Source organism: Salvelinus fontinalis, chromosome 30 (genome assembly GCF_029448725.1).
Source record: "Salvelinus fontinalis isolate EN_2023a chromosome 30, ASM2944872v1, whole genome shotgun sequence".
NCBI lineage: Eukaryota > Metazoa > Chordata > Actinopteri > Salmoniformes > Salmonidae > Salvelinus > Salvelinus fontinalis.
In genome coordinates, this window is record NC_074694.1 from 28,703,782 (window position 1) to 28,730,381 (window position 26,600).

Consider the following 26,600-nt stretch of genomic DNA (forward strand, 5'->3'; position numbering starts at 1 on the left):
ACATGGCCTGTAAGGATCAGGCAGCAGCTGCACAACCATGTTATGGTCTCATCAACAATAGCCTTGTCATCTAATACCAACAGTCTATTGTATTTGGACAGTGTTTACCATGGTAAACATCACTCAAGGCTAACGCATCGGAGGTGAACCAGAACCACACATTACCTGTACAGACAGATATTGCCTAATGTAATGGGTTTATATTACATAAAAACCTTACATGTATTCATTATATAAACATTAACAGTGAGCCCATTGCAGTGGTCTCCACAAGTAGGAGTTGCCAGCCAAATAGAAAAAAATTGCCTGTCTTCCCCAGTCTGGCATTTTTGGCCAAAGGAGCTCTCTTTTGGTGGCCTCCGGTACATTCTAATGCCTTATATTCTATCAGAAATACAGTGAAATTATTGGGTACTTTATAAAGTTTACCTCCAAGATTGGTTGTGGTATTATGTAGAAAGACATGACTTTACAATTTAAATGAATGAAAATGTATGAATTCAGTGTATTGTTAGTTGTTTTGGATATCGTCTAGTCCAAAGGTCGCCAACTTTTTGAGTAAAGATCAGTTTGAGTCAAAATGCAAGCAGAGATCTACTGCTCACATTTTTTTTTTTTTATTACTTAAATGTAAGGCTATGCAACATTAATTTATTAAAAACTGTTCTGTAGCAATGAGGTTTGTAGTAGGCTATATACCCAATACATTATCAATGCATATGGTCTATGCTTGAATTGCCCTGCCAATATTGTTCTTCAGACCATTTTGAAATTATATTTAAAAATTGTAGGTATATCACACTAGCAATAGAACAATTGTAATTTGTTTTATTACTTGAGGCACGGCTGAGTGAGCATAATAATTAGCTTATTTTTTTAATTTACTAGACTGATGGCCGGCACCTGATGGTCAGTCAGAGCGAGAGAGCAGCAGTGAGGCTGCCTCTCAACCGACTCACCGTCCCTCCGCTCTCCCTCACACCACAGAGAAAAAGGGACACCGTCTTCCAGCTGATGGGGAACTCAAGTAACACTGCATTATTTCTGCCTCATGCACCAATTCATGTTAATCGATGGAACACTTTGCCTTCCCAGCAGTGGGGCTGTTGAATCAAGTGCAACTACCGCCAACAGCAGGAAACAAATAAAGAAGACCGTTTTCATTAGCATCATCACTAACGGCTATCCAAAGTGGTAGACGCATGCACTGCACGCACACACACACACACACGTCGCCTCTTCAGAAAGTTACAGGAAATACAAATCACTTATTCATTCTGTTCATGTCTTAAGATAAAACAAATACATTTCAATGCATTTAGTTGATGCCCTACTAAAGGTCAATACATATGAATATTGTTCGATTCCGTGAGGGCCCTAATTATCATGAGTCGAACACGGCTCTCCATTACCTATTGTTCCTGCAGTGATGACTTACCATCTTCAAATGTTTTCATAATTTATCTGCAGATAATTGCTAAAAAGCCTTGGCCTACCAGTTGCATACGCAAATTAGGGCGTCAAATGAACAGCTCTCAATGTGTCCAACTCAATTGTTTGAACATGATTTAGAAAGAAACACACCTGTCAATATAAAAGGTCCCACCGTTGATAGTGCATGTCAGAGCAGAAACTGTACCATAAAGCTCAAGGAACTGTCCGTAGAGCCCGGAGAGAATTGTGATGAGGCATATAAACAATAATTGGGAGATGGAAAAAACATTGAACTACCCAGACTGCCTATAGCTGGCCGTCCAACCAAACTGTGCAACCTGGCAAGGACCTTGGTCAGGGAGGTGACCAATAACAGTTCCTTGGCTGAGATGGAAAAACCTACCAGAATGACAGTCTCTACAGCACTTCACCAATCTGGGCTTTATGGGAGTGGCCAGACTGAAACTACTCCTGAAAAAAAGTCACGACAGCACACCTGGAGTTCACAAAAATGCACGTGAAAGACTTAAGGCAAAAGATTGTGCTCTGATGAGACAAATTGAACTCTTTGGATTGAATGAAAAAGCACCATGTCTGGAAAAAACAAGGCACACCTCATCACCCTTCGAACACCATCCTACAGTGAAGCATGGTGGTGGTAGTAACATGTTATGGGGATGCTTTTCAGCACCAGGGACTGGGAGATTGGTAAGGATAAAGGGAACAATGAATGGAGCCAAATACAGGCAAATCCTTGATGAGAACCTGCTTCAATGCAAACAACCTTGGACTTGGGCAAAGAATTACATTCCAACAGGACAATGACCCCAAACATAGGAATGGCTTCAGAACAAGAATGTGAAAGTCCTCAAGTGGCCCAGCCAAAGCCCAGACTTAACATTGAAAATCTGTGGAAAGACTTGAAGATTAATGTTCACTGCCACTCGGGTCTCCCAAGTGGCACAACGGTCTAAGGCACTGCATCTCAGTGCAAGAGGTGTCACTAGACCCTGGTTCCATTCCAGGCTGTATCACAACCAGCCGTGATTGGGAGTCCCATAGGGCGGCGCACAATTGGTCCAGTGTCATCCGGGGTAGGCCGTCATTGTAAATAATAATTTGTTCTTAACTGACTTTCCTAGTTAAATAAATTAATTCCCATCTAATATTAGAGCTTGATAAAATCTGCGGTGAAGGGAAAAAGATGTGCAAAGCCAAGACAAAGCTGTAGTCGCTGCCAAAGGTCCTTCTACAAAGTATTGACTCAGGGTGTGAATACTACTGTAAATGAGGTATTCCATTCAATACAGTTGCTGACATTTCTACAAACATGTTTACACTGTCATTATGGTTTATTGCGTGTAGATGGCTGAGGAAAACAATATATTTTGAATTCAGGCTGTAAGAACAAAATGTGGATTAAGTCAAGGGGTACGAATACCTTCAAGGCACTGTAGGAGACTAGTCGGTTTGACATCTTTTATAAAAACTAGTCAACACTGGCTGTTCAGTTGTCAAAATAAAATGGCAATTAAAGCAGTAAAGCCCATGCATCACAATTCCAAGTGGCTGGCTGTGCTTAACACACACTAAAGAAAAATGAATGTGCCAAAATTCAAAATCAGGCTGAGTGGATTGACTCATCGTTACCACTCGCATTACATGGGAAGTGCAAATTCCCAAACATCCTCTCCCTCTGTGTAAAGAAATTTGACTGCAACCAACCACAGCGCAGCAAACAAATTGTACCGGATGGCGGGACAGTTTCTCAGTCATCCCTCGCTTTGTGACTGGCGCCTTTCCTAGCAATAGATCGCTAGAAGATGAATATCCTTCATTCTAACGGGAGAGAACTCGAGGGACTAGCAAATTGAAACTTAAATGAAAAGTAGCCTAGTTAATATGAAGTGGAAAAAGTAGCCGGCTGAAAATGAGTAGCGCTAATGGAAAACAATGCCATTGTGGATAACAAATTAAAGACATGAAATATACTTTGTGGTAATATTTTAATTTACAAGTTGGGTTTATACAAAAGATGATTTTGAACAATACCCTTTTATGGGGCAGACAAAGATTTGCAACACATTTGAGTTTGTCCTTGGATCAATTAACGCTGACAGTTTATATACATTTAGAACCAGTCCTTTATATCAGTATGAAGTCAGAGTTCCATTTAGAGAAAGGCGGAGTAATACACAGATAGTAATGAGAAGAGAAAGGAGAGTTGTGTTCCACTGAGTTGACAGACATTAAGATTTAGGTACTTTTCATATTTTGTTAGGGTATTTTTGCAGCCTTCTTGGTCATTTTTTATTTTATACCTTTCCTCCTGTTGGTTTGAGTACCTTCACAAGTCCCTTCTTGGTCGGCTTCTACGGAGATCAGAGAGAGAAAACAATTAGCACAGTACTGAAAGAGGTCGGTCAATTAACTTCCACTGGGGGGCAGTGTTACCAGAGAGTGAACAGGGAAACGTCATAAAAGGGATACCGCTCCCCTGCCTCACTGGAATAAGTTTCACATAACATTGGATTTAAACCAAAATTCATACGGAGAGTGAACCAAGTTCCAAACCAGTGCACAGAGTCCTTTGAAATATTTTATTTCATAAAAATAGATAATCGATAAACAAATATTCTACTAATATTATTAAAATGCATTTAATTTGACACTAGCGGGGTACAGACCTCCACTTTAGCCTTTTTCCTTGTCGTTACTATGGGAACATCTTCCTCCGTCAGCACCAGAGTTTTTTTTCTGTAGACTTCTGTTCCTTCTTTGCAGACTTCTGTTTGCGTGCATTTTTCTGAAATTTCATAAACAAGACAGGCATTGATGAGATGCAGCTCTGTTTATATACACACACAGTACCAGTCAAACGTTTGGACACCTACTCATTTGAGGGTTTTTCTTTATTTTTTACTAGACATCAAAACTATGAAACATGGAATCATGTAGTAACCCAAAAAGTGTTAAACAAATCTGAATATATTTTTGATTCTAAGTAGCCACCATTTGCCTTGATGACAGCGTTGCACACTTGGCATTCTCTCAACCAGCTTCACCTGGAATGCTTTTCCAACAGTCTTGAAGGAGTTTCCACATACGCTGAGCACTTGTTGGCTGCTTTTCCTTGACTCTGCAGTTTAACTCATCCCAATTCGGTTGAGGTCAGGTCATCTGATGCAGCACCATCACTCTCCTTCTTGGTCAAATAGCCCTTACACAGCCTGGAGGTGTGTTGGGTCATTGTCTTGTTGAAAAACAAATGATGTTCCACTAAGCCCAAACCAGATGGGATGGCGGATCGCTGCAGAATGCTGTGGTAGCCATGCTGGTTAAGTGTGCCTTGAAATCTAAATAAATCACAGAGTGTCACCAGCAAAGCATCCCACACCTCTTCGTCCATGCTTCCCGAAGGGAACGACACACGCGGAGATCCGTTCACCTACTCCGCATCTCACAAAGACATGGTGGTTGGAACTAAACATCTATTTGGACTGACCAAAGGACTTGCATTGCTCATATTTTCTTGGCCCAAGAAAGTCTCTTCTTATTGGTGCCCTTTAGTAGTGGTTTCTTTGCAGCAATTTAAACAGTTGATGTTGAGATGCTTCAGAGTTCATGTAACAGATACATTTATTTGGGCAGCAATCTGAGGTGCAGTTAACTCTCATGAACTTATCCTCTGCAGCAGAGGTAACTATGGGTCTTCCTTTCCAGTGGCAGTTCTAGTGAGAGCCAGTTTCATCACAGCGACTGCACTTGAAGATACATTCAAAGTTCATGAAATGCTCCATATTGACTGACCTTCATGTTTTAAAGTATTGATGGACTGTCGTTTCTCTTTGCTTATTTGAGCTGGTCTTGCCATAATATGGACTTGGGTCTTTTACCAAATAGGGCTAACTTCTGTATACCACACATACCGTGTCACAACACAACTGATCGGCTCAAATGTATTAAGGAAAGAAATCCCACAACTTAACCTTTAAGAAGGCACACCTTGTTAATTGAAATGCATTCCAGGTGACTACCTCATGAAGCTGGTTGAGAGAATGTCAAGACTGTGCAAAGCTGTCAAGGCAAAGGGTGGCTACTTTGAAGAATCTCAAATATTTTGATTTGTTTAAGACTTGGTTACTACATGATTCCATGTGTGTTATTTCATAGTTTTGATGTCTTCACTATTATTCTACAATGTAGAAAATAGTAAAAATAAAGAAAAACCCTTATTTAGGTTTATTTAACCTTGAGTAGGTGTGTCCAAACTTCTACTGGTACTGCATGCATGTACATATGCATGTAAATAATAGAGAGAGGTCTGCAATTGACCTCAATAGTCCATATGTGGCACTAAGAGCTATGTTGATGTTCCCAGAGAGTGAACAGGGAGACAGCACTAAATGGAGACCGCTCCCCTGCCTCACTGGAATGGGTTTCATATAGCACTGGATTTAAACCAAAATTAATAGAGAGTAAAACAGGTTCCGAACCAGTGCAAAGATGAGTGCTTTACTTTGACAAAAAATAGATCATTGATCAAATGACAATATAATCTTCCAATGCAATTTACAAGCATTTGTGTGTAGCAGTCCTACCTTGGCTGCGCGGGTCTCTTTCGGTTTCATTTATCAGGGTCAGGTTAGAGGTGTAGATGGGCAGAGCTACTGATTGGCTTTTCAAGTGGATGATCTTTATCAACGGTCCTTTCTGCAAAAAAGAGACAACACAACCATCTTTATACTCAAAGAACACAATCACTCATACATTTAGGTCAAAACTATTTCTGTGAAGAAAACATTTTCAACGTTACGGCCATTTCTACCCTGTGTATCGTATCACACAGATTGCAGCCACTTGTTAAAGGCCTTTCTTTGTCAGGATTGTAGGCACATGGGTTTAATCACACTGCTATACAGAGCAGGCAATAAGCTTAACGTACCACAGTACTATAGGCCCTGTAATCTCACCCCAGACAACAGAGATATCAAAGGTGATTTTCAGACTGGGCCCACACATTTCTTTAGCATTAATAAACTTTGAGTATACCTGACCATTTAACGTAGAATAAAAGTGTAAATATCTGTGTTGACGGTGTACAATTGATTAGGGTGATCAGGAAGACATCCTGGCAGCAAACTCACCTAACCCGTAGTTTCGTCACGATGGTGCTGACAGCTGAATCAATATTCTCTGCTATTTCATCTGCAGCCATCCCAGAGTGGGCCACACAAGCCATGCTAAAACAAACAACATTTTACAGGAGGCAATGTGTATAAATGAATGTGCATTAATTGCCATTTTGTGTCAGTTGCAGAGACAGGCTCCAATAGAGGGGGAGATCTGTCAGGATATATTTTGAGTCACTATGGCACCCTCATTGCCCATGTCCAACACGGACAGGGTTTGCTGAGGCGCACTTACTGACCAAGTCAGAGAGCAGGCCTCACCAGCAGCAGCCGTTCTTAGAAATGGAGATTGTTGTTCCCTGGATGGTTCTCTGGATGTCCAAGGCCAGCTTCTTGCTCTGCTGGTTCAATGACAAAGGCTCCCTAAGCAGGGGAGAGAAAAAACACACTCCATTAGATTAGAACTCTATAAGGGCTAGCTTAAAGGCACATTTAAAAACTTACAGTTGAAGTCGGAAGTTTACATACATTACATAGTCATTAAAACTCAATTTTCAACCACTCCACAAATGCCTTGTTAACAAACTATAGTTTTGGCAAGTCGGTTAGGACATCTACTTTGTGCTTGACAAGTAATTTGCCCAACAATTTTTCACAGACAGATTATTTCACTTATAATTCATTGTATCACAATTCCAGTGGGTCAGAAGTTTACATGCACTAAGTTGACTGTGCATTTCAACAGCTTGGAAAATTCCAGAAAATTATGTCATGGCTTTAGAAGCTGTGGAAATTAGGCCAATTGTCATCATTGGAGTCAATTGGAGGTGTACCTGTGGATGTATTTCAAGGCCTACCTTCAAAATCAGTGCCTCTTTGCTTGACATCATAGGAAAATCAAAAGAAATCAGCCAAGACCTCAGAAAAACAATTGCAGACCTCCACAAGTCTGGCTCATCCATGGGAGCAATTTCCAAACACCTGAAGGTACCACGATCATCTGTACAAACAATAGTACGCAAGTATAAACACCATGGGACCACCCAGCCGCCATAGCGCTCAGGAAGGAGACCCGTTCTGTCTCCTAGAGATGAACGTATTTTGGTGCGAAAAGTGCAAATCAATCCCAGAACAACAGCAACGGATCTTGTGAAGATGCTGGAGGAAACAGGTACAAAAGTATCTATATCCACAGTAAAACAAGTCCTATATCGACATAACCTGAAAGGCCGCTCAGCAAGGAAGAAGCCACTGCTCCAAAACCGCCATAAAAAAGACAGACTACGGTTTGCAACTGCACATGGGGACAAAGATCGTACTTTTTGGAGAGATGTCCTCTGGTCTGTTGTGTCAAATTATGTGGATATATTGAAGCAACATCTCAAGACATCAGTCAGAAAGTTAAAGCTTGGTCGCAAATGAGTCTTCCAAATGGACAATGACCCCACGCATACTTCCAAAGTTGTGACAAAATGGGTTAGGGACAACAAAGTCAAGGTATTGGAGTGGCCATCACAAAGCCCTGACCTCAATCCTATAGAAAATTTGTGGGCAGAACTGAAAAAGCATGTGCGAGCAAGAAGGCCTACAAACCCGACTCAGTTACACCAGCTCTGTCAGGAGGAATGGGCCATAATTCACCCAACTTATTGTGGGAAGCTTGTGGAAGGCCACCTGAAATGTTTGACCCAAGTTAAACAATTTAAAAGGCAATACTACCAAATACTAATTGAGTGTATATAAACGTCTGACCCACTGGGACTGTGATGAAAGAAATAAACCAATCTATCATTCTGACATTTCACATTCTTCAAATAAAGTGGTGATCTTAACTGACCTAAGAAAGGGAATTTTTACTAGGATTAAATGTCAGGAATTGTGAAAAACTGAGTTTAAATGCATTTGGCTAAGGTGTATGTAAACTTCCGACTTCAACTGTATAAGAGGACATGTATTTCAAAACCAGGGAACAGCACTATGGGCTATGTTGATGTTCCCAGAGAGTGAACAGGGAGACAGCACAAAAAGGATACCGCTCCCCTGCCTCACTGGAATAAGTTTCATATAGCAATGGAGTTAAAACAAAATTCATACTGAGAGTGAACCAGGTTCCGAACCAGTGCAAAAATGAGTCTTTAAATAGATTTCATTTGACTAAAATAGACATGGTGATCAACCAACAATATTTACAAGCTTTCGTCTTTCTCTCGTAGAAGTGCGAAGACAGCAGGCGGCAAATGCGGTCGTTTGAAAGAAACATGTCAAAGTTCCCCAGCAGCCGTCGTTTGGCTTCAAAGAGCTTGTACTCAGTCCTCAGTGTCTTGTAATGGATCACCTAAAGAAAGACAAAGGGATATGCCTGGATGAGTCGTGTCTCGTGCACCAAGAAGTAAACGAGGACCATTTCATAAGTAATCATCATTATTACATACATAAAAAGTATGACAGTAAGTAACTGTCTCAAAGTTGTAGCGACACACTCCAATAGGGAGGAAAGTCCGTCTGGATATATTTAGAGTCACAATGGCACCATCGTGGCCCATGTCCAACACTGAGACAGGGTTTGCTGGGGTGCACTTATTTCACACTGGATGACCAAACACTAGCTACAGACTATAGAGTAAAATCAGTTGAAGAGATGCATTGGACAGTTCACTGAGTAAAACATATAATCCCCCCCCCCCCCCCACACACACACACACACACATTACTGTCAAATTCAACACAAAAATCAATATCTTTGGGCTACACATGACATTGAACACTTTCTGCCTGTAGATATCTGTTCTACAATGTGCCAGCAGAGCAAGATATCCTTTGTTGGCATAATTGATCTCTTTCAGGCAGAGTACATCTGGCATACCACGTTTTATTGAAAAAGTGAGACAGGGAAAGTGTGTGGTGTTCCATTCATTTCTATAGTGGCATCCAGCTTAAGCCAGGCCCAGCTCCATCTCCACTTCATCCCTGAATAAATCAAATCAAAGTTGATTTGTCACGTGCTCCGAATACAACAGGTGTAGGTAGACCTTACAGTGAAATGCTTACTTACAGGCTCTAACCAATAGTGCGAAAAAGGTGTGTGTGTAGGTAAGTAAAGAAATAGAACAGTAAAAAGGCATTTGAAAATAAGAGTAGCAAGGCTATATACAGACACCGGTTAGTCAGGCTTATTGAGGTAGTATGTACATGTAGGTATGGTTAAAGTGACTACGCATATATGATGAACAGAGAGTAGCAGTAGCGTAAGAGAGGGGTTGGGGGGGCACACAATGCAAATAGTCCGGGTAACCATTTGGTTACCTGTTCAGGAGTCTTATGGCTTGGGGGTAAAAACTGTTGAGAAGCCTTTTTGTCCTAGACTTGGCACTCTGGTACCGCTTGCCATGCGGTAGTAGAGAGAACAGTCTATGACTGGGGTGGCTGGGGTCTTTGACAATACCCTCTGAAGTGTCTTGCGGTCGGAGGCCGAGCAATTGCCGTACCAGGCAGTGATGCAACCGGTCAGGATGCCCTCGATATTGCAGCTGTAGAACCTTTTGAAGACCTCAGGACCCATGCCAAATCTTTTTTGTTTCCTGAGGGAATAGGCTTTGTCGTGCCCTCTTCACGACTGTCTTGGTGTGTTTGGACCATTCTAGTTTGCTGTTGATGTGGACACCAAGGAATTTGAAGCTCTCAACCTGCTCCACTACAGCCCCGTCGATGAGAATGGGGATGTGCTCGGTGCTCCTTTTCCTGTAGTCCACAATCTCCTTAGTCTTGGTTACGTTGAGGGATAGGTTGTTATTCTGGCACCACCAGGCCAGGTCTCGGACCTCCCCCCTATAGGCTGTCTCGTCGTTGTCGGTGATCAGGCCTACCACTGTTGTGTCGTCTGCAAACTTAATGGTGTTGGAGTCGTGCCTGGCCATGCAGTCGTGGGTGAACAGGGAGTACAGGAGGGGACTGAGCACGCACCCCTGGGGAGCTCCAGTGTTGAGGATCAGCGTGGCAGATGTGTTGCTACCTTCCCTCACCACCTGGGGGCGGCCCATCAGGAAGTCCAGGATCCAGTTGCAGAGGGAGGCGTTTAGTCCCAGGTTCCTTAGCTTAGTGATGAGCTTTAAGGGAACGAACGCTGAGCTGTAGTCAATGAATAGCATTCTCACATAGGTGTTCCTTTTGTCCAGGTGGAAAAGGGCAGTGTGGAGTGCAATAGAGATTGCATCATCTGTGAATCTGTTTGGGCGGTATGCAAATTGGAGTGGGTCTAGGGTTTCTGGGATAATGGTGTTGATGTGAGCCATTACCAGCCTTTCAAAGCACTTCATGGCTACGAACGTGAGAGCTACGGGTCTGTAGTCCCCCGTCTCCGTGGTCAGGCTTCTCACCTACCTCTTTGATATCGTTCAGGGGACGCACTGCTGTAACTAGCAAACTGTCTTTCCACCCTCCCGCTGTCTTTACATAGTGCACGCTGATGCTGTAACTAGCAAATTGGTTGTCTCTTTTTTCTTCAGTCACATGCTGCATTCTGTTATGTGAACGATTGGCCGAGCCTTGGATACAGCCAGTATTGCGCATCACTTGTTCGCTTACAGCTAGTAGTGATCCAAAGCCCCCCCCTCCCTTTTCTCATTGGATCTACACAAATCACATAGGTATCCTATTTTGGATTCAAAACGGCAAAATTCGCCAGAATGTGACTAGCTTGCATCCCTGATTGGAGGATGAGGTAAACACTTTGAGTGTCTAGAAAAGCCTTGTATAAATAAAATCTATTATAGTACTTAGAAATACCTCTCAACCCCCCCCCCCCCCCCCCCCCCTCCTCTCTGTCAGGACCTTCTTGCAGAACTGCTGGGTCAGGGGTCGTCTCTGGTGAAGAGACACACCTCGTCTGAAATTAAATGTTCCATATTGACTGACCTTCATGTTTTAAAGTATTGATGGACTGTCATTTCTCTTTGCTTATTTGAGCTGGTCTTGCCATAATATGGACTTGGGTCTTTTACCAAATAGGGCTAACTTCTGTATACCACACATACCGTGTCACAACACAACTGATCGGCTCAAATGCATTAAGGAAAGAAATCCCACAACTTAACCTTTAAGAAGGCACACCTTGTTAATTGAAATGCATTCCAGGTGACTACCTCATGAAGCTGGTTGAGAGAATGTCAAGACTGTGCAAAGCTGTCAAGGCAAAGGGTGGCTACTTTGAAGAATCTCAAATATTTTGATTTGTTTAAGACTTGGTTACTACATGATTCCATGGGTGTTATTTCATAGTTTTGATGTCTTCACTATTATTCTACAATGTAGAAAATAGTAAAAATAAAGAAAAACCCTTATTTAGGTTTATTTAACCTTGAGTAGGTGTGTCCAAACTTCTACTGGTACTGCATGCATGTACATATGCATGTAAATAATAGAGAGAGGTCTGCAATTGACCTCAATAGTCCATATGTGGCACTAAGAGCTATGTTGATGTTCCCAGAGAGTGAACAGGGAGACAGCACTAAATGGAGACCGCTCCCCTGCCTCACTGGAATGGGTTTCATATAGCACTGGATTTAAACCAAAATTAATAGAGAGTAAAACAGGTTCCGAACCAGTGCAAAGATGAGTGCTTTACTTTGACAAAAAATAGATCATTGATCAAATGACAATATAATCTTCCAATGCAATTTACAAGCATTTGTGTGTAGCAGTCCTACCTTGGCTGCGCGGGTCTCTTTCGGTTTCATTTATCAGGGTCAGGTTAGAGGTGTAGATGGGCAGAGCTACTGATTGGCTTTTCAAGTGGATGATCTTTATCAACGGTCCTTTCTGCAAAAAAGAGACAACACAACCATCTTTATACTCAAAGAACACAATCACTCATACATTTAGGTCAAAACTATTTCTGTGAAGAAAACATTTTCAACGTTACGGCCATTTCTACCCTGTGTATCGTATCACACAGATTGCAGCCACTTGTTAAAGGCCTTTCTTTGTCAGGATTGTAGGCACATGGGTTTAATCACACTGCTATACAGAGCAGGCAATAAGCTTAACGTACCACAGTACTATAGGCCCTGTAATCTCACCCCAGACAACAGAGATATCAAAGGTGATTTTCAGACTGGGCCCACACATTTCTTTAGCATTAATAAACTTTGAGTATACCTGACCATTTAACGTAGAATAAAAGTGTAAATATCTGTGTTGACGGTGTACAATTGATTAGGGTGATCAGGAAGACATCCTGGCAGCAAACTCACCTAACCCGTAGTTTCGTCACGATGGTGCTGACAGCTGAATCAATATTCTCTGCTATTTCATCTGCAGCCATCCCAGAGTGGGCCACACAAGCCATGCTAAAACAAACAACATTTTACAGGAGGCAATGTGTATAAATGAATGTGCATTAATTGCCATTTTGTGTCAGTTGCAGAGACAGGCTCCAATAGAGGGGGAGATCTGTCAGGATATATTTTGAGTCACTATGGCACCCTCATTGCCCATGTCCAACACGGACAGGGTTTGCTGAGGCGCACTTACTGACCAAGTCAGAGAGCAGGCCTCACCAGCAGCAGCCGTTCTTAGAAATGGAGATTGTTGTTCCCTGGATGGTTCTCTGGATGTCCAAGGCCAGCTTCTTGCTCTGCTGGTTCAATGACAAAGGCTCCCTAAGCAGGGGAGAGAAAAAACACACTCCATTAGATTAGAACTCTATAAGGGCTAGCTTAAAGGCACATTTAAAAACTTACAGTTGAAGTCGGAAGTTTACATACATTACATAGTCATTAAAACTCAATTTTCAACCACTCCACAAATGCCTTGTTAACAAACTATAGTTTTGGCAAGTCGGTTAGGACATCTACTTTGTGCTTGACAAGTAATTTGCCCAACAATTTTTCACAGACAGATTATTTCACTTATAATTCATTGTATCACAATTCCAGTGGGTCAGAAGTTTACATGCACTAAGTTGACTGTGCATTTCAACAGCTTGGAAAATTCCAGAAAATTATGTCATGGCTTTAGAAGCTGTGGAAATTAGGCCAATTGTCATCATTGGAGTCAATTGGAGGTGTACCTGTGGATGTATTTCAAGGCCTACCTTCAAAATCAGTGCCTCTTTGCTTGACATCATAGGAAAATCAAAAGAAATCAGCCAAGACCTCAGAAAAACAATTGCAGACCTCCACAAGTCTGGCTCATCCATGGGAGCAATTTCCAAACACCTGAAGGTACCACGATCATCTGTACAAACAATAGTACGCAAGTATAAACACCATGGGACCACCCAGCCGCCATAGCGCTCAGGAAGGAGACCCGTTCTGTCTCCTAGAGATGAACGTATTTTGGTGCGAAAAGTGCAAATCAATCCCAGAACAACAGCAACGGATCTTGTGAAGATGCTGGAGGAAACAGGTACAAAAGTATCTATATCCACAGTAAAACAAGTCCTATATCGACATAACCTGAAAGGCCGCTCAGCAAGGAAGAAGCCACTGCTCCAAAACCGCCATAAAAAAGACAGACTACGGTTTGCAACTGCACATGGGGACAAAGATCGTACTTTTTGGAGAGATGTCCTCTGGTCTGTTGTGTCAAATTATGTGGATATATTGAAGCAACATCTCAAGACATCAGTCAGAAAGTTAAAGCTTGGTCGCAAATGAGTCTTCCAAATGGACAATGACCCCACGCATACTTCCAAAGTTGTGACAAAATGGGTTAGGGACAACAAAGTCAAGGTATTGGAGTGGCCATCACAAAGCCCTGACCTCAATCCTATAGAAAATTTGTGGGCAGAACTGAAAAAGCATGTGCGAGCAAGAAGGCCTACAAACCCGACTCAGTTACACCAGCTCTGTCAGGAGGAATAGGCCATAATTCACCCAACTTATTGTGGGAAGCTTGTGGAAGGCCACCTGAAATGTTTGACCCAAGTTAAACAATTTAAAAGGCAATACTACCAAATACTAATTGAGTGTATATAAACGTCTGACCCACTGGGACTGTGATGAAAGAAATAAACCAATCTATCATTCTGACATTTCACATTCTTCAAATAAAGTGGTGATCTTAACTGACCTAAGAAAGGGAATCTTTACTAGGATTAAATGTCAGGAATTGTGAAAAACTGAGTTTAAATGCATTTGGCTAAGGTGTATGTAAACTTCCGACTTCAACTGTATAAGAGGACATGTATTTCAAAACCAGGGAACAGCACTATGGGCTATGTTGATGTTCCCAGAGAGTGAACAGGGAGACAGCACAAAAAGGATACCGCTCCCCTGCCTCACTGGAATAAGTTTCATATAGCAATGGAGTTAAAACAAAATTCATACTGAGAGTGAACCAGGTTCCGAACCAGTGCAAAAATGAGTCTTTAAATAGATTTCATTTGACTAAAATAGACATGGTGATCAACCAACAATATTTACAAGCTTTCGTCTTTCTCTCGTAGAAGTGCGAAGACAGCAGGCGGCAAATGCGGTCGTTTGAAAGAAACATGTCAAAGTTCCCCAGCAGCCGTCGTTTGGCTTCAAAGAGCTTGTACTCAGTCCTCAGTGTCTTGTAATGGATCACCTAAAGAAAGACAAAGGGATATGCCTGGATGAGTCGTGTCTCGTGCACCAAGAAGTAAACGAGGACCATTTCATAAGTAATCATCATTATTACATACATAAAAAGTATGACAGTAAGTAACTGTCTCAAAGTTGTAGCGACACACTCCAATAGGGAGGAAAGTCCGTCTGGATATATTTAGAGTCACAATGGCACCATCGTGGCCCATGTCCAACACTGAGACAGGGTTTGCTGGGGTGCACTTATTTCACACTGGATGACCAAACACTAGCTACAGACTATAGAGTAAAATCAGTTGAAGAGATGCATTGGACAGTTCACTGAGTAAAACATATAATCCCCCCCCCCCCCCCACACACACACACACACACATTACTGTCAAATTCAACACAAAAATCAATATCTTTGGGCTACACATGACATTGAACACTTTCTGCCTGTAGATATCTGTTCTACAATGTGCCAGCAGAGCAAGATATCCTTTGTTGGCATAATTGATCTCTTTCAGGCAGAGTACATCTGGCATACCACGTTTTATTGAAAAAGTGAGACAGGGAAAGTGTGTGGTGTTCCATTCATTTCTATAGTGGCATCCAGCTTAAGCCAGGCCCAGCTCCATCTCCACTTCATCCCTGAATAAATCAAATCAAAGTTGATTTGTCACGTGCTCCGAATACAACAGGTGTAGGTAGACCTTACAGTGAAATGCTTACTTACAGGCTCTAACCAATAGTGCGAAAAAGGTGTGTGTGTAGGTAAGTAAAGAAATAGAACAGTAAAAAGGCATTTGAAAATAAGAGTAGCAAGGCTATATACAGACACCGGTTAGTCAGGCTTATTGAGGTAGTATGTACATGTAGGTATGGTTAAAGTGACTACGCATATATGATGAACAGAGAGTAGCAGTAGCGTAAGAGAGGGGTTGGGGGGGCACACAATGCAAATAGTCCGGGTAACCATTTGGTTACCTGTTCAGGAGTCTTATGGCTTGGGGGTAAAAACTGTTGAGAAGCCTTTTTGTCCTAGACTTGGCACTCTGGTACCGCTTGCCATGCGGTAGTAGAGAGAACAGTCTATGACTGGGGTGGCTGGGGTCTTTGACAATACCCTCTGAAGTGTCTTGCGGTCGGAGGCCGAGCAATTGCCGTACCAGGCAGTGATGCAACCGGTCAGGATGCCCTCGATATTGCAGCTGTAGAACCTTTTGAAGACCTCAGGACCCATGCCAAATCTTTTTTGTTTCCTGAGGGGGAATAGGCTTTGTCGTGCCCTCTTCACGACTGTCTTGGTGTGTTTGGACCATTCTAGTTTGCTGTTGATGTGGACACCAAGGAATTTGAAGCTCTCAACCTGCTCCACTACAGCCCCGTCGATGAGAATGGGGATGTGCTCGGTGCTCCTTTTCCTGTAGTCCACAATCTCCTTAGTCTTGGTTACGTTGAGGGATAGGTTGTTATTCTGGCACCACCAGGCCAGGTCTCGGACCTCCCCCCTATAGGCTGTCTCGTCGTTGTCGGTGATCAGGCCTACCACTGTTGTGTCGTCTGCAAACTTAATGGTGTTGGAGTCGTGCCTGGCCATGCAGTCGTGGGTGAACAGGGAGTACAGGAGGGGACTGAGCACGCACCCCTGGGGAGCTCCAGTGTTGAGGATCAGCGTGGCAGATGTGTTGCTACCTTCCCTCACCACCTGGGGGCGGCCCATCAGGAAGTCCAGGATCCAGTTGCAGAGGGAGGCGTTTAGTCCCAGGTTCCTTAGCTTAGTGATGAGCTTTAAGGGAACGAACGCTGAGCTGTAGTCAATGAATAGCATTCTCACATAGGTGTTCCTTTTGTCCAGGTGGAAAAGGGCAGTGTGGAGTGCAATAGAGATTGCATCATCTGTGAATCTGTTTGGGCGGTATGCAAATTGGAGTGGGTCTAGGGTTTCTGGGATAATGGTGTTGATGTGAGCCATTACCAGCCTTTCAAAGCACTTCATGGCTACGAACGTGAGAGCTACGGGTCTGTAGTCCCCCGTCTCCGTGGTCAGGCTTCTCACCTACCTCTTTGATATCGTTCAGGGGACGCACTGCTGTAACTAGCAAACTGTCTTTCCACCCTCCCGCTGTCTTTACATAGTGCACGCTGATGCTGTAACTAGCAAATTGGTTGTCTCTTTTTTCTTCAGTCACATGCTGCATTCTGTTATGTGAACGATTGGCCGAGCCTTGGATACAGCCAGTATTGCGCATCACTTGTTCGCTTACAGCTAGTAGTGATCCAAAGCCCCCCCCTCCCTTTTCTCATTGGATCTACACAAATCACATAGGTATCCTATTTTGGATTCAAAACGGCAAAATTCGCCAGAATGTGACTAGCTTGCATCCCTGATTGGAGGATGAGGTAAACACTTTGAGTGTCTAGAAAAGCCTTGTATAAATAAAATCTATTATAGTACTTAGAAATACCTCTCAACCCCCCCCCCCCCCCCCCCTCCTCTCTGTCAGGACCTTCTTGCAGAACTGCTGGGTCAGGGGTCGTCTCTGGTGAAGAGACACACCTCGTCTGAAATTAAATGTTCCATATTGACTGACCTTCATGTTTTAAAGTATTGATGGACTGTCATTTCTCTTTGCTTATTTGAGCTGGTCTTGCCATAATATGGACTTGGGTCTTTTACCAAATAGGGCTAACTTCTGTATACCACACATACCGTGTCACAACACAACTGATCGGCTCAAATGCATTAAGGAAAGAAATCCCACAACTTAACCTTTAAGAAGGCACACCTTGTTAATTGAAATGCATTCCAGGTGACTACCTCATGAAGCTGGTTGAGAGAATGTCAAGACTGTGCAAAGCTGTCAAGGCAAAGGGTGGCTACTTTGAAGAATCTCAAATATTTTGATTTGTTTAAGACTTGGTTACTACATGATTCCATGGGTGTTATTTCATAGTTTTGATGTCTTCACTATTATTCTACAATGTAGAAAATAGTAAAAATAAAGAAAAACCCTTATTTAGGTTTATTTAACCTTGAGTAGGTGTGTCCAAACTTCTACTGGTACTGCATGCATGTACATATGCATGTAAATAATAGAGAGAGGTCTGCAATTGACCTCAATAGTCCATATGTGGCACTAAGAGCTATGTTGATGTTCCCAGAGAGTGAACAGGGAGACAGCACTAAATGGAGACCGCTCCCCTGCCTCACTGGAATGGGTTTCATATAGCACTGGATTTAAACCAAAATTAATAGAGAGTAAAACAGGTTCCGAACCAGTGCAAAGATGAGTGCTTTACTTTGACAAAAAATAGATCATTGATCAAATGACAATATAATCTTCCAATGCAATTTACAAGCATTTGTGTGTAGCAGTCCTACCTTGGCTGCGCGGGTCTCTTTCGGTTTCATTTATCAGGGTCAGGTTAGAGGTGTAGATGGGCAGAGCTACTGATTGGCTTTTCAAGTGGATGATCTTTATCAACGGTCCTTTCTGCAAAAAAGAGACAACACAACCATCTTTATACTCAAAGAACACAATCACTCATACATTTAGGTCAAAACTATTTCTGTGAAGAAAACATTTTCAACGTTACGGCCATTTCTACCCTGTGTATCGTATCACACAGATTGCAGCCACTTGTTAAAGGCCTTTCTTTGTCAGGATTGTAGGCACATGGGTTTAATCACACTGCTATACAGAGCAGGCAATAAGCTTAACGTACCACAGTACTATAGGCCCTGTAATCTCACCCCAGACAACAGAGATATCAAAGGTGATTTTCAGACTGGGCCCACACATTTCTTTAGCATTAATAAACTTTGAGTATACCTGACCATTTAACGTAGAATAAAAGTGTAAATATCTGTGTTGACGGTGTACAATTGATTAGGGTGATCAGGAAGACATCCTGGCAGCAAACTCACCTAACCCGTAGTTTCGTCACGATGGTGCTGACAGCTGAATCAATATTCTCTGCTATTTCATCTGCAGCCATCCCAGAGTGGGCCACACAAGCCATGCTAAAACAAACAACATTTTACAGGAGGCAATGTGTATAAATGAATGTGCATTAATTGCCATTTTGTGTCAGTTGCAGAGACAGGCTCCAATAGAGGGGGAGATCTGTCAGGATATATTTTGAGTCACTATGGCACCCTCATTGCCCATGTCCAACACGGACAGGGTTTGCTGAGGCGCACTTACTGACCAAGTCAGAGAGCAGGCCTCACCAGCAGCAGCCGTTCTTAGAAATGGAGATTGTTGTTCCCTGGATGGTTCTCTGGATGTCCAAGGCCAGCTTCTTGCTCTGCTGGTTCAATGACAAAGGCTCCCTAAGCAGGGGAGAGAAAAAACACACTCCATTAGATTAGAACTCTATAAGGGCTAGCTTAAAGGCACATTTAAAAACTTACAGTTGAAGTCGGAAGTTTACATACATTACATAGTCATTAAAACTCAATTTTCAACCACTCCACAAATGCCTTGTTAACAAACTATAGTTTTGGCAAGTCGGTTAGGACATCTACTTTGTGCTTGACAAGTAATTTGCCCAACAATTTTTCACAGACAGATTATTTCACTTATAATTCATTGTATCACAATTCCAGTGGGTCAGAAGTTTACATGCACTAAGTTGACTGTGCATTTCAACAGCTTGGAAAATTCCAGAAAATTATGTCATGGCTTTAGAAGCTGTGGAAATTAGGCCAATTGTCATCATTGGAGTCAATTGGAGGTGTACCTGTGGATGTATTTCAAGGCCTACCTTCAAAATCAGTGCCTCTTTGCTTGACATCATAGGAAAATCAAAAGAAATCAGCCAAGACCTCAGAAAAACAATTGCAGACCTCCACAAGTCTGGCTCATCCATGGGAGCAATTTCCAAACACCTGAAGGTACCACGATCATCTGTACAAACAATAGTACGCAAGTATAAACACCATGGGACCACCCAGCCGCCATAGCGCTCAGGAAGGAGACCCGTTCTGTCTCCTAGAGATGAACGTATTTTGGTGCGAAAAGTGCAAATCAATCCCAGAACAACAGCAACGGATCTTGTGAAGATGCTGGAGGAAACAGGTACAAAAGTATCTATATCCACAGTAAAACAAGTCCTATATCGACATAACCTGAAAGGCCGCTCAGCAAGGAAGAAGCCACTGCTCCAAAACCGCCATAAAAAAGACAGACTACGGTTTGCAACTGCACATGGGGACAAAGATCGTACTTTTTGGAGAGATGTCCTCTGGTCTGTTGTGTCAAATTATGTGGATATATTGAAGCAACATCTCAAGACATCAGTCAGAAAGTTAAAGCTTGGTCGCAAATGAGTCTTCCAAATGGACAATGACCCCACGCATACTTCCAAAGTTGTGACAAAATGGGTTAGGGACAACAAAGTCAAGGTATTGGAGTGGCCATCACAAAGCCCTGACCTCAATCCTATAGAAAATTTGTGGGCAGAACTGAAAAAGCATGTGCGAGCAAGAAGGCCTACAAACCCGACTCAGTTACACCAGCTCTGTCAGGAGGAATGGGCCATAATTCACCCAACTTATTGTGGGAAGCTTGTGGAAGGCCACCTGAAATGTTTGACCCAAGTTAAACAATTTAAAAGGCAATACTACCAAATACTAATTGAGTGTATATAAACGTCTGACCCACTGGGACTGTGATGAAAGAAATAAACCAATCTATCATTCTGACATTTCACATTCTTCAAATAAAGTGGTGATCTTAACTGACCTAAGAAAGGGAATCTTTACTAGGATTAAATGTCAGGAATTGTGAAAAACTGAGTTTAAATGCATTTGGCTAAGGTGTATGTAAACTTCCGACTTCAACTGTATAAGAGGACATGTATTTCAAAACCAGGGAACAGCACTATGGGCTATGTTGATGTTCCCAGAGAGTGAACAGGGAGACAGCACAAAAAGGATACCGCTCCCCTGCCTCACTGGAATAAGTTTCATATAGCAATGGAGTTAAAACAAAATTCATACTGAGAGTGAACCAGGTTCCGAACCAGTGCAAAAATGAGTCTTTAAATAGATTTCATTTGACTAAAATAGACATGGTGATCAACCAACAATATTTACAAGCTTTCGTCTTTCTCTCGTAGAAGTGCGAAGACAGCAGGCGGCAAATGCGGTCGTTTGAAAGAAACATGTCAAAGTTCCCCAGCAGCCGTTGTTTGGCTTCAAAGAGCTTGTACTCAGTCCTCAGTGTCTTGTAATGGATCACCTAAAGAAAGACAAAGGGATATGCCTGGATGAGTCGTGTCTCGTGCACCAAGAAGTAAACGAGGACCATTTCATAAGTAATCATCATTATTACATACATAGAAAGTATGACAGTAAGTAACTGTCTCAAAGTTGTAGCGACACACTCCAATAGGGAGGAAAGTCCGTCTGGATATATCTAGAGTCACAGTGGCACCATCGTGGCCCATGTCCAACACTGAGACAGGGTTTGCTGGGGTGCACTTATTTCACACTGGATGACCAAACACTAGCTACAGACTATAGAGTAAAATCAGTTGAAGAGATGCATTGGACAGTTCACTGAGTAAAACATATAATCCCCCCCCCCCCCCCCCCCACACACACACACACATTACTGTCAAATTCAACACAAAAATCAATATCTTTGGGCTACACATGACATTGAACACTTTCTGCCTGTAGATATCTGTTCTACAATGTGCCAGCAGAGCAAGATATCCTTTGTTGGCATAATTGATCTCTTTCAGGCAGAGTACATCTGGCATACCACGTTTTATTGAAAAAGTGAGACAGGGAAAGTGTGTGGTGTTCCATTCATTTCTATAGTGGCATCCAGCTTAAGCCAGGCCCAGCTCCATCTCCACTTCATCCCTGAATAAATCAAATCAAAGTTGATTTGTCACGTGCTCCGAATACAACAGGTGTAGGTAGACCTTACAGTGAAATGCTTACTTACAGGCTCTAACCAATAGTGCGAAAAAGGTGTGTGTGTAGGTAAGTAAAGAAATAGAACAGTAAAAAGGCATTTGAAAATAAGAGTAGCAAGGCTATATACAGACACCGGTTAGTCAGGCTTATTGAGGTAGTATGTACATGTAGGTATGGTTAAAGTGACTACGCATATATGATGAACAGAGAGTAGCAGTAGCGTAAGAGAGGGGTTGGGGGGGCACACAATGCAAATAGTCCGGGTAACCATTTGGTTACCTGTTCAGGAGTCTTATGGCTTGGGGGTAAAAACTGTTGAGAAGCCTTTTTGTCCTAGACTTGGCACTCTGGTACCGCTTGCCATGCGGTAGTAGAGAGAACAGTCTATGACTGGGGTGGCTGGGGTCTTTGACAATACCCTCTGAAGTGTCTTGCGGTCGGAGGCCGAGCAATTGCCGTACCAGGCAGTGATGCAACCGGTCAGGATGCCCTCGATATTGCAGCTGTAGAACCTTTTGAAGACCTCAGGACCCATGCCAAATCTTTTTTGTTTCCTGAGGGGGAATAGGCTTTGTCGTGCCCTCTTCACGACTGTCTTGGTGTGTTTGGACCATTCTAGTTTGCTGTTGATGTGGACACCAAGGAATTTGAAGCTCTCAACCTGCTCCACTACAGCCCCGTCGATGAGAATGGGGATGTGCTCGGTGCTCCTTTTCCTGTAGTCCACAATCTCCTTAGTCTTGGTTATGTTGAGGGATAGGTTGTTATTCTGGCACCACCAGGCCAGGTCTCGGACCTCCCCCCTATAGGCTGTCTCGTCGTTGTCGGTGATCAGGCCTACCACTGTTGTGTCGTCTGCAAACTTAATGGTGTTGGAGTCGTGCCTGGCCATGCAGTCGTGGGTGAACAGGGAGTACAGGAGGGGACTGAGCACACACCCCTGGGGAGCTCCAGTGTTGAGGATCAGCGTGGCAGATGTGTTGCTACCTTCCCTCACCACCTGGGGGCGGCCCATCAGGAAGTCCAGGATCCAGTTGCAGAGGGAGGCGTTTAGTCCCAGGTTCCTTAGCTTAGTGATGAGCTTTAAGGGAACGAACGCTGAGCTGTAGTCAATGAATAGCATTCTCACATAGGTGTTCCTTTTGTCCAGGTGGAAAAGGGCAGTGTGGAGTGCAATAGAGATTGCATCATCTGTGGATCTGTTTGGGCGGTATGCAAATTGGAGTGGGTCTAGGGTTTCTGGGATAATGGTGTTGATGTGAGCCATTACCAGCCTTTCAAAGCACTTCATGGCTACGAACGTGAGAGCTACGGGTCTGTAGTCCCCCGTCTCCGTGGTCAGGCTTCTCACCTACCTCTTTGATATCGTTCAGGGGACGCACTGCTGTAACTAGCAAACTGTCTTTCCACCCTCCCGCTGTCTTTACATAGTGCACGCTGATGCTGTAACTAGCAAATTGGTTGTCTCTTTTTTCTTCAGTCACATGCTGCATTCTGTTATGTGAACGATTGGCCGAGCCTTGGATACAGCCAGTATTGCGCATCACTTGTTCGCTTACAGCTAGTAGTGATCCAAAGCCCCCCCCTCCCTTTTCTCATTGGATCTACACAAATCACATAGGTATCCTATTTTGGATTCAAAACGGCAAAATTCGCCAGAATGTGACTAGCTTGCATCCCTGATTGGAGGATGAGGTAAACACTTTGAGTGTCTAGAAAAGCCTTGTATAAATAAAATCTATTATAGTACTTAGAAATACCTCTCAACCCCCCCCCCCCCCCCTCCCTCCTCCTCTCTGTCAGGACCTTCTTGCAGAACTGCTGGGTCAGGGGTCGTCTCTGGTGAAGAGACACACCTCGTCTGAAATTAAATGTTCCATATTGACTGACCTTCATATTTTAAAGTATTGATGGACTGTCATTTCTCTTTGCTTATTTGAGCTGGTCTTGCCATAATATGGACTTGGGTCTTTTACCAAATAGGGCTAACTTCTGTATACCACACATACCGTGTCACAACACAACTGATCGGCTCAAATGCATTAAGGAAAGAAATCCCACAACTTAACAAGGTGTGCCTTCTTAAAGGTTAATTGAAATGCATTCCAGGTGACTACCTCATGAAGCTGGTTGAGAGAATGTCAAGACTGTGCAAAGCTGTCAAGGCAAAGGGTGGCTACTTTGAAGAATCTCAAATATTTTGATTTGTTTAAGACTTGGTTACTACATGATTCCATGTGTGTTATTTCATAGTTTTGATGTCTTCACTATTATTCTACAATGTAGAAAATAGTAAAAATAAAGAAAAACCCTTATTTAGGTTTATTTAACCTTGAGTAGGTGTGTCCAAACTTCTACTGGTACTGCATGCATGTACATATGCATGTAAATAATAGAGAGAGGTCTGCAATTGACCTCAATAGTCCATATGTGGCACTAAGAGCTATGTTGATGTTCCCAGAGAGTGAACAGGGAGACAGCACTAAATGGAGACCGCTCCCCTGCCTCACTGGAATGGGTTTCATATAGCACTGGATTTAAACCAAAATTAATAGAGAGTAAAACAGGTTCCGAACCAGTGCAAAGATGAGTGCTTTACTTTGACAAAAAATTGATCATTGATCAAATGACAATACAATCTTCCAATGCAATTTACAAGCATTTGTGTGTAGCAGTCCTACCTTGGCTGCGCGGGTCTCTTTCGGTTTCATTTATCAGGGTCAGGTTAGAGGTGTAGATGGGCAGAGCTACTGATTGGCTTTTCAAGTGGATGATCTTTATCAACGGTCCTTTCTGCAAAAAAGAGACAACACAGCCATCTTTATACTCAAAGAACACAATCACTCATACATTTAGGTCAAAACTATTTCTGTGAAGAAAACATTTTCAACGTTACGGCCATTTCTACCCTGTGTATCGTATCACACAGATTGCAGCCACTTGTTAAAGGCCTTTCTTTGTCAGGATTGTAGGCACATGGGTTTAATCACACTGCTATACAGAGCAGGCAATAAGCTTAACGTACCACAGTACTATAGGCCCTGTAATCTCACCCCAGACAACAGAGATATCAAAGGTGATTTTCAGACTGGGCCCACACATTTCTTTAGCATTAATAAACTTTGAGTATACCTGACCATTTAACGTAGAATAAAAGTGTAAATATCTGTGTTGACGGTGTACAATTGATTAGGGTGATCAGGAAGACATCCTGGCAGCAAACTCACCTAACCCGTAGTTTACGCAATCTACTATACTATTTAGAAATACAATCTATTATACTATTTAGAAATACAATCTACTATACTATTTAGAAATACAATCTACTATACTATTTAGAAATACAATCTACTATACTATTTAGAAATACAATCTACTATACTATTTAGAAATACAATCTACTATACTATTTAGAAATACAATCTACTATACTATTTAGAAATACAATCTATTATACTATTTAGAAATACAATCTATTATACTATTTAGAAATACAATCTATTATACTATTTAGAAATACAATCTATTATACTATTTAGAAATACAATCTATTATACTATTTAGAAATACAATCTATTATACTATTTAGAAATACAATCTATTATACTATTTAGAAATACAATCTATTATACTATTTAGAAATACAATCTATTATACTATTTAGAAATACAATCTATTATACTATTTAGAAATACAATCTATTATACTATTTAGAAATACCTCTTGACCCCCCCCCCCCCCCCCTCTCTGTCAGGACCTTCTTGCAGAACTGCTGGGTCAGGGGTCATCTCTGGTGAAGAGACACACCTCGTTGGCGTTGGTGCGGATGCCATGAGGCAAGGGGCTGAGCGAGCGTGAGCGACTTGTGATTAGTACAACAGCTTCACCACCTATACTCCAGGACAGGGTGTTGCTGGAGAAACACCGACAGATTTTTTCCCATAGATATTATTCTATTATGTAGCCATGTTGCTCCGTACTGTGTGGGCAAAGGGACTCACGCGCGGCTGGTCTGGGTCTGCTTGGGGATCTTTCATCGTGTGAAGAGCAGGGAGAGGTGTTGACTCTCGTCCAGGAGCAGATACGCTAGCTAACTTTAACTAGTTACAACTTTTTCACTTTGCGCCTAACGACATTACAAGTCATAGTAGATAAGGGTCGCTACAAAGGCACTTTCACCAAGATAACCAATTGAGGGGGGTGTACACATTTGATCCTTGATAATGTATTCACAGCGTTCCTCGTTGAGATACAGAAAATAACTGAGTGACTTGCCTCGTGTCGTACTATCTGAATGCACAAGCAACCAAGCGTACTAGCCAGTGAGTTGCTAACTCCAAAGAAAGGTGTATACAATATAAACAATATCACCCCCACTTTTCCTAGCACCCAAATAACAACTATACTATTGTCGAAGAATATCTTATGAAAGTTGCGTTAATACATTACCTGCACCCGGTCCAGAGCCAAATACTTCTTTCTTCACGTTTATCCAGGTTGGCCCATGCGTTAGAGGTGCATGCGCAAATCGATTGGGCCACGTCA

The 26,600-nt window shown here is 42.5% G+C and overlaps 1 long non-coding RNA gene and 4 other non-coding genes across 12 annotated transcripts; all 5 read right to left on the reverse strand.

Moving 5' to 3' along the window:
* Window positions 1-3,421: 3,421 nt before the first annotated feature.
* LOC129828959 (uncharacterized) lies at window positions 3,422-26,593 on the reverse strand. Of its 8 annotated transcripts, none has more exons than XR_008755318.1 (16): window positions 26,505-26,593; window positions 24,737-24,848; window positions 21,222-21,366; window positions 19,353-19,454; window positions 19,047-19,142; window positions 18,501-18,612; window positions 14,990-15,134; window positions 13,121-13,222; window positions 12,815-12,910; window positions 12,269-12,380; window positions 8,757-8,901; window positions 6,888-6,989; window positions 6,582-6,677; window positions 6,036-6,147; window positions 4,122-4,240; window positions 3,422-3,806 (listed from the first exon to the last, which is right to left on the reverse strand). It is a non-coding gene; the product is annotated as an uncharacterized LOC129828959 (long non-coding RNA). The 8 variants fall into 8 exon arrangements; XR_008755321.1 differs by having other exon boundaries at window positions 6,866-6,989; XR_008755322.1 differs by having other exon boundaries at window positions 13,099-13,222.
* On the reverse strand, window positions 6,319-6,446 carry LOC129829275 (small nucleolar RNA ACA64). The gene has a single exon (XR_008755364.1). It is a non-coding gene; the product is annotated as a small nucleolar RNA ACA64 (small nucleolar RNA).
* LOC129829276 (small nucleolar RNA ACA64) lies at window positions 12,552-12,679 on the reverse strand. The gene has a single exon (XR_008755365.1). It is a non-coding gene; the product is annotated as a small nucleolar RNA ACA64 (small nucleolar RNA).
* Window positions 18,784-18,911, reverse strand: LOC129829279 (small nucleolar RNA ACA64). The gene has a single exon (XR_008755367.1). It is a non-coding gene; the product is annotated as a small nucleolar RNA ACA64 (small nucleolar RNA).
* On the reverse strand, window positions 25,020-25,147 carry LOC129829280 (small nucleolar RNA ACA64). Its single transcript, XR_008755368.1, has one exon. It is a non-coding gene; the product is annotated as a small nucleolar RNA ACA64 (small nucleolar RNA).
* Window positions 26,594-26,600: the final 7 nt, after the last annotated feature.